At 42.1% G+C, this 16,140-nt stretch overlaps 1 protein-coding gene across 1 annotated transcript in view; it reads right to left on the reverse strand.

Moving 5' to 3' along the window:
* Positions 1 to 15,871, reverse strand: part of Ctnna3 (catenin alpha 3) — a 1,347,523-nt gene extending 1,331,652 nt beyond the window's left edge. The window contains exon 1 of the mRNA XM_041655198.1: positions 15,735 to 15,871. The gene's annotated coding sequence lies outside the window, so the exon portion shown is untranslated. The remainder of the gene's footprint in view (positions 1 to 15,734) is intronic.
* Between the last annotated feature and the right edge of the window lie 269 nt (positions 15,872 to 16,140).

Genomic DNA, 16,140 nt, shown 5'->3' on the forward strand with positions numbered 1-16,140 from the left:
GATTTCATGTGAACAGTAAATAAGTTTCTAGCCTAAGTTATGTCTTGTGTAATATTTGGGACATAATCTTACTAAAAATAAAATACTTGTTATCTTCTTCCGTTTCTAACTAACTTTGTTTACCATACTATTATTTTTTTAAAACCTGTCTACTTTCATATTGGTTTCAGGAATGGTACAAATTGGAATGGAGTAGAAACAAAACTCTGTTGTGTCAGGGCATAGCAGCCACGGGAGCCAAGCGCTCCCAAGCCACCTGTACACCCTCACACCCTATCAGAGACTCGAGGATGGCATAGGGAGCCAAACGGGCAACTCACACCCTGAATGCATAGGAGCTGCTCTTTAGATAGCCAGTGGAGGGTGTTTTCAGGCCACCTTCTGGCAGCCATCCCTAAGAACCTTAGTCAGAAGACTGCAATTTCTAGAAATAAAAAACAGTCAAACTTGCCTTGAACTCACTATGTGGTTGATATATTAGACCCTAGAATGCGAGGGCCTAGTTAGTAAAATCAGACACAAAGATGACGTGGGCAGAAATATGGGTTTCTAGGATTCGTGTACTATTTAAATCGGCTCAGATTTCTAGGAATAAACTTACATCCGAAAAATGACCAAGTGACAAGGATAGGAAAAAAGTCCCAGTGGATATAGGCCTTCCGGGTCCAGAAACATGATAAAGATGCTTGCCCTCTACTTTAAGAACTGAGACAGCCACGCGCCTTTAATCCCAGCACTTGGGAGGCAGAGGCAAGAGGATCTTTGTGAGTTCAAGAGCAGCCAGGACTACACAAAGAACCCCTGTCTTGAAAAATAAATAATAATAGCAATAACAACAACAACCTGGCTTAATACCCAGAAATTATATGCTAGAAGGAGAGAACCAACTACCATAAATTGTCCTCAATGTGCAGGCACACACACACACACACACACACACACACACTGAAAAACATGAATAACGCTAAAAAAAAAGTTTACACACACAGACACATACACACACAGGTGCACATATACTAAGAAAAATAAATAACGTTAAGAAAAAGGTTTTAATAGAAGAAAATTCCCTTTGGTCTACAACACCAATTACTCAGGAGACTGAGGCAGGAGGATTACTAATTCAAGGCCTGCCTGGGATACAGGGTGAGTTCAAGGTCTGGATAACATAGATTAAATAAGAACCCTAATAAAGATTTAAATATCCAAGAATTCAACAGAACCCGGAGGATAATTAAGTAGTTTAAGTCTGAACTCTAGGGCTCCTTCCTTTGTACTTTCTTCCACCTCTCTCCCAGCAATTTTATCATTCAGAGAACAAAAGGAGCAAAGAATGAAACTGCCGCCCTGAACCGGAGCCTTCACAACAACGAGGAATACACTGCGGGAGTGGAAGTGACAGAAACCTTGAGGGAAATTGAACAGATCACCTTGGAGTTCATTATAGCCAAGAAGGGAAACAGTGCAAAGTAAGATGAGTATCTCGGGTTGCTTAGCCGTTCACAGGAGATACAAGACTATCTCAGAGCCAAGACTCTAAAGTCAAAGGTAGGTCAAGGAATAAAATCACTGTTGCAATCACAAATGAGGAAGAAACGAGGGAGACCACACATGAATAACTCACTATGGTGTGCTGGAGCTTTCTAAGGAACTCAACATTTTAAAGGAGACACAAAAGAAGAGACACAACAGCTCAGGTAGCCTTGGATAGCGAAGGGGAGACTGAACTCAGAATGAGAGAAAAAAGACTCGTGAAAAATGCCCAGCCCAGAAACTCTTGGGTTGTGTTTGAGGATGAAGGATAAGAAACTAGACGTCCTCCTACCACAGAGGCGGAGTTCACAATGTCAACAAAGGCAGGGAGGAAGAAAAGTGACAATTACTTTACTTTGTTTTTATCTTGTTTACCAAAGAGCATGATCTTTAAAATGAATAGATTATACCGACCATCTGGGGAGAGGTAGTAAAGTAAATGATATTTGGGATTGAACAGATGTCCCGTTGGTTAAGAGCAATGGCTCTCTTTCAGAGTACCTGAGTTTGAGTCCCGGCACCCACATAGCAGCATATAACCACCCATGACTAGTTCCCAAGGATCCAGCACCCTCTTCTGGCCTCTGTGAGCACCAGACATATATGTGGTACCCTTAGATACATTCAGATGAAACACTCATATACATAAAATAATAACCATAAGAGTAATAACAGAAAATAAATCAAATGTTTTAAAAGAAACTATACTTGTTGAACAATTGTTTACTTCAGAGTGTATTGTATTGAAGCAAGCTTTCTCTAACTGATTCTTTGCACTAGATAATTCTTTGCTGTGGTGGCTGCTCATAGCGTGGTAGGAGCTTTGAAAGCATCCCTAACCTCTAATTATGAGACACTAGGAGTACCCGTTCCCCAGTTATGACAATCAAAATGGCTCCAGATACTGCCAAATACTCCACGGGAAGCAAAGCATCATGAGTTGAGAATGACCGTGTACACAGCCATGGAAATGTATGTGTCTTACCAAAGAGTAATATGGAAAATGGAAGTTGGTAAGAGGTTCAGAATGAGAAAAAAAATGAGTCATAGAGAGAGACAGAAAATAAGTATCTGAAAAATTAAAACTAGGGAGTTTTATATTGATCCCTATAAAAGTATCAAAATATTATTATAGACAGGAAGGTAGAGTAATGATTAAAGGTTCTTGTCACCAAGCATGGCAACCTGAGGCCAATCCCTGGGACCCACATGGGAGAAAGAGTACAATGACTCCCAAAGCTGTTCTCGGATCTCCTCACGTGGGCTGTAGCATTCACACATGTGCGCGTGCACATACACACACCTGTTCACACCTATGCAAAATAAATGAATGTAATAAAAAATTAAGTAAATTTGTATGAGGCTCTACAGGGTGATATATTAACATTGTTTTAAAATTATACCAGAAATTTGTGTCGGTTACTCTGTTGGTGGAGGTTCAGGGGACTGAAGGGCATACATCAGGTCAGGAGGGAAAGGCCCTTTTAAGATAGACTCTCCATGACAGATATTATAGGAGTGCTCACTTAATACTCTTCCAATCCCGGCTTTGCTTGCTTATCCACACAGATGCTGGCTAGGAAAGGAGGAGGAGGAGCGGATATTAAGTCGGTGAACCTGAAGCATCTACTACAAAAGGTACACAGTTGAAAAAAGTAAAGAAATAGACAGACTCGGTGAAAGGGAAGTCAGATTTCACCTGCCCATCATAGCTTGTGTGTGACTTTATATCATAGGTCCAACCCAAAGGCCCAGAATGGTGAAGCCGGAAGCTCTGCCTGCTCGTGCCCGTGTTACAGCTGGGTGCTGTTGCTGGTCTGTTGTCTTGCACTGTTTCTCTTTCTGTCCTGGAGGACATTCGGAGTACCTCATGTAACTTATCAAACACTTTTTGCTTAAGCCAGCTAGAGTAGACTTTCGGTGTAGGTGCTCTGTTATGGAAGAAATAAATGGGATGTAACTTTCTTAGCTTAAAGAAATGAATGTTGTTGCTGGAGAAATGACTCAGAACTTGAGAGCATTCACTGCTCTTGCAGAGGACTCAGGTTCGGTTCCCCAAGATCCATGGTGGCTGGCTCACAGCTGCCTATAACTACAGGGACAGAGGCTCCAACACTCTCTGGCTTCTGCAGGTACATGCATACGAGTGGTGACACACATACATAGTTGATAATCTTTTAGATCCTTCTTTACACTGTATTCTTAGCTGGGGGTGGTGGTGCAAGCCTTTTATCCAAGCACTTGGAAGCAAGCGGATCTCTGCAACTTCAAGGCCAGCCTGGTCTACATGGCAAACTCAAAGCCAGCTACATAGGGAAACTCTGTTTCCATAAAAATAATTAATATTTACCAAACAACAATTTAAAGCATGAGGATGGGAGAGGGTAAGAAGCAAGTCCCGAAAGAGCCAGCGTGGTGGCCTGGGTCCCACAGTCCACCGAGTGCCAGCTGTTGCCTCAGCCACCTTAACATTTCTTCAAGACACAAATGAGGGGCAAGGGGGGCTGGAGAGATGGCTCAGTGGTTAAGAGCATCGCCTGTTCTTCCAAAGGTCCTGAGTTCAATTCCCAGCAACCACATGGTGGCTCACAACCATCTGTAATGAGAGCTGGTGCCCTCTTCTGGCCTGGAGACATACACACAAACAGAATATTGTATACATAATAAATAAATATTTAAAAAAAAACAAATGGGGGGCAAGGGCAGCAGTTCTTCTTTTTTTTTTTTTCTTGTTTGTGTGACCACTTTGGTTTTTTTTTATTTTTTTTAGTTGTTGCAAAAAAAAAATTTCCCATTTCCTTCCCCCTCCTCGCACACATTGCCTCCTCCCCCCACTCCCGTCCCCCTCTCTCCCTCCCCCGCACTCCATTCTCCCTCCCTCTCGAGAATGAAGAGCAGTCCAGATTCCCTGCCCTGCGGGAAGTTCACGGTCCTCCCACTTCTATCCAGGACCAGGAAGGTGAGCATCCAAACAGGCTAGGCTCCCACAAAGCCAGTTCATGTATTAGGATCGAAACCTAGTGCCATTGTCCTTGGCTTCTCATCAGCCTTCATTGTCCGCCACGTTCAGAAAATCCGATTTCATCCCATGCTTATTCAGTCCCAGTCCTGCTGGCCTTGATGAGCTCCCAATAGATCAGTTCCACTGTCACAGTGGGTGGGTGCACCCCTTGTGGTCCTGACTTCCTTGCTCATGTTCTCCCTCCTTCTGCTCCTCATTTGGATCTTAAGAGCTCAGTCCGGTGCTCCAATTTAGGTCTCTGTCTCTATCTCGATCCATCGCCAGATGAGGGTTCTAAGGTGATATGCAAGATATTCGTCAGTATGGCTATAGGATAGGGTCATTTCAGGTTCCCTCTCCTCAGTTGCTCAAGGTACTAGCTGGGGACATCTCCCAGGACACCTGCGAGCCCCTCTAGAGTCCAGTCTCTTGCCAACCCTAAGATGGCTCCCTTAATTAGGATATATATTTCTCTGCAGCAGCAGTTCTTCTTATGCATAATTTAAAGCAGAAGGAAAGAGATGCTGGTATCAGAGTTTAAAATACGATGTGAAGACAACTTTACAATTCTATGAAAGACATGAAAGAAATAAGGAAACCGAAAAGGAAAAGAAAGAAAGATGTACTAGCAAGTTAAACATTAAAACATGTTCATTCTCCTTGCGGTGAAATGCCAGCACCATAGGAGAGCCTGATAAATTGTAACACAGAAATTTAGCTGGGCTGGGATGCAGTGCAGTTGGTAAAGGGCTTGCCCAGCCTGCACAGAGCTCTGTATTCACTCCCCATCACCTCCTAAACATAGAGGTACCTGCCTGGAACCCCAGTGCTCAGGAGCTAGATGAGGGAAGAAGATCAGGGGTTCAAGTTCATTCTCAGCTATGCAGATTCTGAACCCTGTCTAAAGAAGAAAAATCAATCCCAGCATTAAAGCAGAGACAAGCAGGTCTCTGTGAGTTTGAGGCCAACCTGGTATACATAGAGAATTTAGGACAGGCAGAGCTACATAGAGAAATGATGTCCCAAAAAAAAAAAAAAAAAAAAAAAAAAAAAAAAAAAAAAACATAACTCAGAAAAGTTTGGAAGGGTAAAAAGAATAAAGACAGAAGCTAATCCTTTCACTTTTTTTTTTTTTTTTTTTTTTTTTTTTGGTTTTTCGAGACAGGGTTTCTCTGTAGCTTTGGAGCCTGTCCTGGAACTAGCTCTCGTAGACCAGGCTGGCCTTGAACTCCCAGAGATCTGCCTGCCTCTGCCTCCCGAGTGCTGGGATTAAAAGCGTGCGCCACCACTGTCCGGCTTCCTTTCACTTTTTAAAACAGAATCTGAGGGGCTAGAGAGATGGCTCAGGGGTTAAGAACACTTCCTTTCTTCCAGAGGGCCCAAGTTCAGACCAAGTACCCGTATGGGGCAGTGTATCTTACATCTTTAAATTTTTTTAAGAGTTATTTTGTTAGACTTATTCATTTTATTCTATGTAATTCCAGCCACAGGAGATTTTACACCCTCCTCTGCCTTCAACTAGGTACCCACACACAGGTGGCAAGCATATATAACCACACATAAGTAAATAAAAATAAACCTTAAAAGTAAACAGGGTCAGAAGCTGAGGAAATGACTCGGCAGGAACTCATAGCTATTGTTGCCTCTTTTTCTTTTCTTTTTTTTTCTTTGAAGGTGGAGCATTATTTTGTAACTTCATTCTCTCTACCCTTGCGTAGGCTTCTTTTTTTGTTTTTATTGTACTATACATTTTTTTCATTCCTCTCCCTTCCTCCCCTCTCCACTTCTGCCCTCTCCTATGACCTCCATGCTCCCAATTTACCCAGGAGATCTTGTCTTTTTCTCCTTCCTTGTATATCCATTTATGTCTGTCTTTAGGGTTCTCTTTGTTGTCTAGGTTCTCTAGGGTTGTGGATTGTAGGCTGGTTTTCCTTTGCTTTATGTCTAAAAGCCACTTATGAGTGAGTACATACTATATTTGTTTTTCTGGGTCTGGGTTACCTCACTCAATATGGTTTTTTTTCTAGATCCATAAATTTGCCTACAAATTTCAACATGTCATTAATTTTTTTTACCACTAAGTAGTACTCCATTGTGTAAACGTACCACATTTTCTTTTTCCATTCTTCGGTTGCTATGTCTTTTTCATGGCACCTCCTAGATAGTCGGCAGTGTAAAGATGAAGATGAGTGTCTCATTCCCTACCACTGGCTATAGAGATCCATGGAGTGAACGATGAACAAAAACTTCACATGCTCTGTGAGAAGCAGATGGCCACTGAAGTAGCTGCTGATGCTCTAGGTGGAGAATAGAATGATTATGTGGTTCGGATCAGAGATGAGGATGACAAACAAGGTTTCCCAATGGAGCAAGGCATTTTGATCTATGGCAAAGTGCATAAGAAACATTCTTGTTCTAGACCAAGGAGAACTGGGGAGAGAAAGGACAAGTCTGTTTGTGTATGCATTGTGGATGCCAATCTGAGTGTTCTCAACTCGATTATGAGAGAGAGAGAGAGAAAGAGAGAGGATATTCCTGACTGACAGACACTACTGTGCCTCATCAGTGGAACCCTAAAGAGATAGCAGAATCAGGCTTTTCCATCTCTCTAAAGACGATGCCTACCAATATGTTGTCAGAAAGCCTTAAAGAAAGTAAGAAGCCCGGGACCAAAGTACCCAAGATGTAGCGTCTTGTTACTCCATGTGTCCTGCAACACAAATGCAGACGTATTACTCTGAAGAAAGAATGCACTAAGAAAAACAAGGAGGAGGCTGCAGAATGTGCTAAAACTTTTGGCCAAGAGAATAAAGGAAGTCAAAGAAAAACACCAGGAACAGATTGTCAATAGACATAGGATGTCCTTGCTAAGAACTTCTAAGTCAGAGTCCAGTCAAAAATAAATCTCTGAGAGTAACAAATAAATAATCAGACCTAGAGAGAGAGAGAGAGAGAGAGAGAGAGAGAGAGAGAGATCGATCTTGCTACCCATCCTGAGATCCAAACATCCACATTATGAAGCTCATGGCCACTAGTAACTCACACACACACACATACACAAACATACACACACTCATACACACTACACACACACAGACACACACGCACACACAAGAATCTTTTAAAAAAATGAAAGTCAGGCAGAAGCGGTGTGTGTCTTTAGTCCCAGCACCTGGGAGGCAGAGACAGGCAGATCTCTGAGTTCAGGACCAAACTGGGCTGCAGAGGCAGTCCCAGGACATCAGGGCTATTACAAAGGGAAACTCTGTCTCGAAAAAACAAAAAATTATGAAATGAGGTTGTTTTAAAAATAATGATTGGGGGCTGGTGAGATGGCTCAGTGGTTAAGAGCACTGACTGCTCTTCCAGAAGACCCGGGTTCAATTCCCAGCACCCACATGACAGCTCACAGCTGTCTGTAACTCCAGTGCACATTAAACAAAGTTTTAAAAAAAAATGATTGGCCAGGTGTTGGTGGCGCACACCTTTAATCCCAGAACTCAGAAGGTAGTAGAGTCAGGCGGATCTCTGTGAGTTTGAGGGTAGCCTGGTCTACAAAGTGAGTTTCAGAAGAATCAGAGCTAAACAGTGAAACCCTGTCTTGAAAAGACAAAAAATAAAAAATAAATAAAAATATGGTTGAGCCAGGCACATGGTTGAAAAATTTTGTAATACTAGCTCTCAGAAGGCTGAAGCAGCAGAATTGCTGCCAGCTACATAGTGAGATATGATCTCCAAAAATAGTAGCAAGAATGAATGGAGGGGGAAAAGACATCAATATTAATTAATAGAAGAGAAAAGGTTGAGCTGTGAGCTCCAATATAAACTTCCTTTATGATAAGAATAGCGTTTTGAGGGACTGGAGAGCTAGCTCTGCAGTTAAGAGCACTGGCTACTCTTCCAGAGGACCTGGGTTTAATTCCCAGCACCTACATGGCAGCTCACAACTGTCCATGACTCCGGTTCCAGGGAACCTGACACCCTTACATAGACATACATGCAGGCAAAATACCAATGTAGATAAAATGCAAATAAATAAATTTTTTTAAATAGCATTTTGAATTAGCAAGGTAAAGAGTGATGTTTTTCAAGATGGAACACAATGTATTAAGTAAAGAAGCAACTAAACTGGACAGGGGAGTTAAGCTGATTCCCAGCCTTACTCCTTTCCCTGAGTTCAATTCCAGATCGATGTCCATGTTCTGAACGCAAAGCCAGTAGACTTACTGCTGAAGCAAACCCTTTCTAAGCAAAACGTAAGGCGCAGGAGCCATAGCAGAAGTCTAACAGGGCTGGGGAGCTGGCCAGACTGGTGGTCAAGAACATTTGCTGCTCTTGCAGAGGCCTTGGGTCTGATCTCAGCACCTACACGGAGGCTCCCAATCATTTGTCACTCCAGTTCCAGGGAACCCAATGTCTTCTTCCAAGGCCCACTGATACCAAGCACTCACAGAGTGAACATGCATACATGCAAACAAAACACACATCGGCTAAAATTAGTATTTTTTTAAAATAAAGATGTTTAAATTCTTTACAACAATAATATTTTACTTTCTGCGTAACTTTTTAAAAAATGAAAGTCAAAAAAGTAAACAACTAATTGTGCGGAAATCAGGCACAAAATAATCTAATTTGGTTGGTTATGGTAGAATATATTTCAGGTCTCACTAAAAGAACTCAGGCAAAATTTCGTAATGGCAACTTATATAATAAGAAATACAACAGGCCAACAAGTACGTAGAAGTTTTTCAGCCGGAAGCTCAGCATGGACAGTCAGGCCGTGCTGCTTCTAAATAAAGTACTTACTGTTTATAGCAGGAATTCTGGCTCAGCCATTCAGGGGCCCTCCAACAGACTGTGACAGGTGTCTGAGTCTCGTTTACACAGAGTTATCACAGATTTATCAGTGCCAAATGTGTGCTCACCTTTAGTTCCAGCACTCAGGAGGCAGAGGCAGGCAGCTCTCTGAATTCAAGGCCATCCTGGTCTACCTAGAGAGTTCCAAGCTAGTCAGGGCTACATAGTGTCTCAAGAAAAAGTGCAGTTAAATCACAATGTACGGATAATGTTCAGCCTTCTCTGCCAATAAAACGTGGTAAGAATCCATGACGCCCTCATAAACTGTGTCAAGTTATCACAATCAAAAGTACAGGACAATGCCCACGTTGAGGAAATGATACAGAGAGATGCTTGGAATGGGGTGAAAGTGCACGCAGCTAGAGCTCCCAAAAGTGTCAGGGAAAACCCGTTAGTAAAACTGAAACTGATTAACTATTTGATAGGAGCCAAGTCTCTGAAGTCGCCACATAGACTTCCAACAGAGAGCACATCTACCAAGTACCACAGAGCACTGAAGAATTAGCAGTTCAGCATCTAAGACCTGCGCAGCCAGAAACAACCAACTCCTAATGCCAGGTCAGCTTCAAATTTAAAAACACAGATCATTTTTATTTTGCGATAGTGGGGAAATGTTTTCCTTAAAATGTGTTTTAGGGACCGGCTGGATGACTCTGTATGTAAAGGCTCATGACACACAAGCTTGGACATCTGAGTTCAATCTTTGGTCCCAAGTGCTGGGATTAAAAACAGAGAAAACTGACTCTGACTAATTATCCTCCCAACTCTATACATGCACTGGGGCATTCACGTGCCACTCCACACATTACACACAATAATAATAACAATTTAATACATACATATGTTTTATCCCAGGAAGAATGTGAAATTGTTCAACATCACTCATAATTAACAAAAAAGTAAATCAAAACAAAAACTATTGTCTTCAGAGCCTCAGGTAGCCCAGGCTAGCTTCAAACTGACTATACAGAGAGATTAACCTTGAACTCCTAGGTCTTCCTGCTTCTACCTACCACTTGAGGATGGGGGCTGGTGTGGGGGGGGGGAGAACTGTTCCAGTATGCACAAGTGCACATGTGGGTATAATGCGTGGAGACCAGAGGTCAACATTGGGGAGTTTTCTTGAGGAACCACTCACCTTGGTTTCTGAGACAGAATCTCTCACTAGGCCTGGACAGTGAGTCCCAAGGACTTGCCTGCCTTTCCTCTCCAGCTCAGGGATTATAAGCGCACACCACCAGTCAGGTTTCTACATGGGTGCTAGGGGTCAAACTCAGTTCTTCATGCTTCTGGTAAGCACGTTATCAACTGAGCCATCCTTCCACCCCAACTTCATTTTGTTTTTTGAGACAGGGTCTTATTCTGTTTGAAACACATATTTAAAAACACAGGCCAGCCTCAAACTCCTGGAAAATCCTTCTGCCTAAGCTTGGACATGAACCTTTGTTTGTAGACAGGGTCCCACTATGTAGTTCTGGCTGTCCTAGAACTCACTTTGTAGACCAGGCTGGCCTCAAACTCACAGAGATCCGCTTGCCTCTGCCTCCCTATCCTGGTACTAAAGGTACATGCACCATACCTGCAATTTTTATAAGTTTTAAAAATGAGACTTCTGCTTCCATGAATTTATCCAAAAATATAGCCACAAAAGCATATCAATATATATGAATATTAAGAATCGCAACATAAAACAAACAAGAAATACCAGAAGAAGCTACAAATATATCCATTAATTCTGGTTTGTCCTTCATAAAAATACAATGAAGCCGTCTGCAAAATGGAGGTTTATATGAGTTGCCATACATATCTACACAAATGGGGAGGGGCATATCAAACACATGAATACATACAACATTATGTCCTTTTTTTCTTTACCTAGATTATAGTCTTACAAATTAACTGGGGGGAGGAGGGATGGGACATGGGATGATAAGCAGGGATGTTACATAGAAGAACAAAAGTATCAAGTACAGATCACTTGGTTCTTAAAACTATGCTTCCTTATCCCTTACTGGGGAAAACAGAAACTGCAAAGCCTGGTAGAAAAGTAAGTCAATCAGGGAATGGAGCAGTTAAGAACTCTGGCTGCTCTTGCAGAGGCCCTGAGTTCCGTTCCGGCATCCACATGGTAACTTTACGGCTGTAACTCTAATGCCAGCAGAGTCGATGCCTTCTTCTGGCCTCCACGGGCACTGCATGCATGTGCTGTACACATCCATACACTTGAACCAAAAGCCAATCTTTTAAGAAAAATTGTTAATCCTATAAATTTCAGCGGAGACACTTTATAATATTCAACCCTAAACTAGGGCATACCTGGCTGGGGTAAGTCTCAGAACAGATTTTATTTCTTAATCGTCTCTCTCTCTCTTTCACACACACACACACAAGGAAATACCATGAAGGCAGGATCTTTGTTTCAATAACAATAATCTATAGCATTTAAAATAAGTTCTAAGTGAGTATTAGAGTAGCCCCCCATTCTTTTAATAACCTTAATAATCTTGCCTCTCGCCCACTCTGTAGGCTTCTCAAAGAGGTGCATCAGGGACTCTGCACTGGCATCCGTCTATTATGTAATAACTGCACGCCTTCATCCCAGCTCTCTGTCTTGACATACGTCGGTAGGGGAGATCAATGCTTGGTTTAACTGAGGCAATGCTATTCCAGGTAAGTCCTGCAAGGAGTTCCCACGAAACTGTAAATCTTTAACTGCTTCATTCATCCGCAGAGTCCTGCTACGAAATGCTGCCAGTACAGCTGATTTACACTTTGGCACAAGCTCTTTATGTCCTCGCAGGGACCAGCAACAAATTGAGAGCAGCAGATCATACTTTGAATAGCACTGAACTAGAGGAGAGCTGAACCGCTAACGCCCTGACATGGGAGAGTCTTTCCTTACATTAAACATTGCTCTGCCTATATCAAGTCAATTTTCCCACTGACAGGAGAGACCGGAAGTACACAGAGATAATGGTTAAGAAAATTAAAGGGAGGATGGGAGATTGCTCAGTGAGTAAAGGCCCCTGCCACCCAGCCAGACCAGCTGAGGTAGAGTACCAGGATCCACATCATGAAAGGAGAGAACTAACTCCCCGGAGTTACCCTCCGCCCTTCATACATGCATCGTGGCAACAAAGAAATGGCACCTACACACCCCCCAAAAATTAACTTTTAAAAAGCAAGAAATGAAAGACAAAGAAAGGAAAAGAGGTGCCAAGGCAACAATTTTGCACAAAGGAATTTGGAGTCACTTCCTTGCCCCTAAAGTTAGCTATAGTTACAGGTGCCCAAGTTCCAGGCAGCAGCTATATAGTTATGAGGCATGGTTAAGTCCGTGAAAGTCAGCAACAGTGGTAACCGTATTCAGTTTCAGAAATTCTGTAGTCGCAATTGTCTGTCATTTTCCCTTAGATTAACCACTTGGACAAACTCAGAGTTTCCATCCCATAGCACAGTGTCACTTAAAGCCCAATATACAAACAAGAATCAGAAAAAAAAGCCAAAAAAAAAAAAGCACATGATTTTGAAGCTCTGAACTAACATTTCCATGAGCCAATGATCCACAAATAAATACTATGTTTAAGTGTTTGCTACAAGATACATAGTATCTCTTCAGACAAGCTTGGGCTGCCAATTTCTCTCCTTAAAGAGGAATCCTTCCTATTCCAAATCAAAGAGAGAAATATGCAAACCAAAATCCACAGGGGCTAAGGAGCTCCTGCCTGTCCATGGTTAAGGGGCCCCTCACATACCATCCAAAAATGATAGGTCATGGTTGAAAGTTCTTTTTAAAGAGAGGCAACGTTTAAGAATTCACAAGTTGGGCTGGAGAGATGGCTCAGAGATTAAGAGCATTGGCTGCTCTTCCAAAAGTCCTGAGTTCAATTCCCAGCAACCACATGGTGGCTCACAACCATCTGTAATGGGGTCTGGTGCCCTCTTCTGGCCTGCAGGCATACACACAGACAGAATATTGTATACATAATAAATAAATAAATATTTAAAAAAAAAAGAATTTACAAGTTGCTGGGCAGTGGTGCCACACATCTTTAATCCCAGCACTTGGGAGGCAGAGCAGGCAGACATCTGTGAGTTCCAGGCCAACCTGGTCTACAAGAGCTAGTTCCAGAACAGCCAGGGCTGTTACACAGAGAAACCCTATCTCGAAGAAAAAAAAAAATTCATGACTCTACATCTCATCTCCCACCAAATAACCCTGGGATCTCTGCCCCCATCCAAGCTGATGTCTCTGAACAAGCCACCCCCTCTGACACTTTATCATCACGCCGTCAATCTGCAACCACGCTTCACTTCAACAACTCAGTTCTTTCCCAGCTCCCACCAACTGATGCCTTAATCCACGTCTTCATTCCTTTTCCTTCCAATTCTGCAGACTATAGATTTGCTCCAAATAATTGTTGTTTTCCCAGTTTACTGCCTCTTCCTGGTCTATAAATCAGCATTATGCACACACGGTTTTTGAGCAGGGTTTACAAAGGCTACTGCTCTACAGTCAATGTGCTACATCAATTGATGACAATAATATTGGTTTTCAGGAAGAGCTGAAGTTCTTTCAATTCGATGTGTAGTTTTGTCGATATGTATAAATTGGAATTCTGTAAGTAGAAGCAATTGTGTCCTTACACATACTTAGTATGTTGTTAACCATCTGCCTGATATCCGTATTTACACATCATAAACACTTAATAAATGTTTTATTTGGCTGACACGAAATTTTATAATGCTTTGAAAGAGAAACGGTAAAAACACATCTTAAAAATCACAAGCTTCGCCTTCGAGTGTAACATTCTGCATTCCAACAGCTTCATTCTTAGGAAAGGGGATTAAGAAAATTATCTTGAATATAAATACATGATATAAATATGCATAAAAGTATGCAAAAGCCGTTTTCCATAGCACCTGGATGTCCAGCGATGATTAACAAAATTATATTCACTGAAAGGTTGTGATACAACACAACAGTAGCTATACAAACAGGGACCATTACATGTAAACATGGAAGCTTAAGGTTAGTGAAGAAACAAGGTTATATATGTGACACTGCATATTATAGAAACTATTCTAAAGCCAAGTAGAAAGAGACACATATCAGGGAGGTCACAAACAATCATTTCCCCTCCGTTCTTTCCAAGCCGCACAATGAGCACTGATTACTTTGTAATAAACATGTGCTACTCTAAAACAGCCCGATCTTTCACTCAAATAGTAAGGAACGCTCAAACTGCACGCAGGATGTAGCAAATGTAAATGAGTATGTCTGTACTGTCTGTATTCTAGGTTCCCTCCTACATCACTGTTGAGGTAATCTCTTTATAATGAACACTGAAATTTTAATAGTGTAACCAAACATCCCGTTCATATGTGGCTGTTGATAATTCACAGCTTCAAATCCTAAGTAGTCTCTCTACGTTGATCTTCCATTCCAGCTGAATGAACTAGCCACAAACCCAGAACCAAGGCTCACTGGAATCCCTGCTTTTCCCATTTGTGTGTCTTAAATGAGTAACTGATCTCAGGTATCATCAGACGTGTTGTAAGTCTTTCTTACTGGCATAGATCTGCGATTCAAAACCTCTGCAGCCAATGAAGCACCTGGTGCCTGTCCTGGATTCGCTCTTTCCTTTTGAACTCATTTCTTGCAGTCCTGGTCTCTATTTAGTTGACAGCGACTGCTTGCAGTTACTCAGACCCGTTAAGCCAGCAACCTTCTCTCTGTATAGACGTTACATCTCAAGTAAACGAAATCACCCTACACTGCGATTTCCCCATGGCTAGAAATGCCAGACAGCTCTGAGATCATACCTCAACCTCCCAATATGACTGCAATTACATAAGCAATATATGACCACATTAAATGCAGAAACGGATGCTCTTTGCCACTACCTCCTTCAAAACACCTTCCATTTACTATGAAGAAACTTTTGATTGAAAGCAAGCCCCTTCAAACAGTTTCAACTTTGCTTCCTTTTTCCCAGCCCCATGCCAAAGCATAGGCATCCAGGCCATATCTTATCTTTCCCTACATAGCATCCAATTGGCTTTTTATAGCCAGAAACTCTCTGAACGCTAAGCACGACCTTGGCTACTGGCTTTCCCTGGCATCGTCTGAAAGTTATTTTTAACTTTGAAATTAGCATGAAAGCCTACATTTCTCATCGCAGCAAGTCAAAACATCCCCATTTCCTATAATAATGTGATCCTCCTCCATTCAGAAGAAACCCCACATTATAAACCCATGACGTATAAAAGAGACTCAGGAACCCAAGGGAGAAACAGGAGGGCACGGAAGCCCAGCTCTTCGGTTCATAAACTGGACTCTTACCTCTCGCTTCTTCCTATAAAGAAACTGTGCTTTGAGTATAGCTCTTGAAGAAAGTTTTCCGGACAGGACTCTGAGGGTAGGAAAAGTCTCTTGCTAGTCAGAGCTACAGAGGACCACACGGAGAGACAGTGACGATGGGGCAGTCACTTTAGCCAAGCCCGCTCCTCACCCGGGATGAGAAAGGAAGGGGAGGTTACAAACCAGGGTGGGTGGTATCTAATCCTGGGCTCACCAGTGACCTCACTGACAACTTGTTGCTGAAAATACTTTGTTGAAAAAGGCCAGACACATACTTTCCCTAGAGACCTACATGCTTCTTAGGAAACTCTAAATAAGTTAGATTTGACTTTCTATCATCCTTGTTAAAATAAGGAATGTTTCCAATGAAAGCTTGTTAGAATTACTT

This window comes from Microtus oregoni, unplaced genomic scaffold, assembly GCF_018167655.1.
Source record: "Microtus oregoni isolate MIOR12 unplaced genomic scaffold, Mior012 000007F_ref0000211, whole genome shotgun sequence".
Taxonomy (NCBI): domain Eukaryota; kingdom Metazoa; phylum Chordata; class Mammalia; order Rodentia; family Cricetidae; genus Microtus; species Microtus oregoni.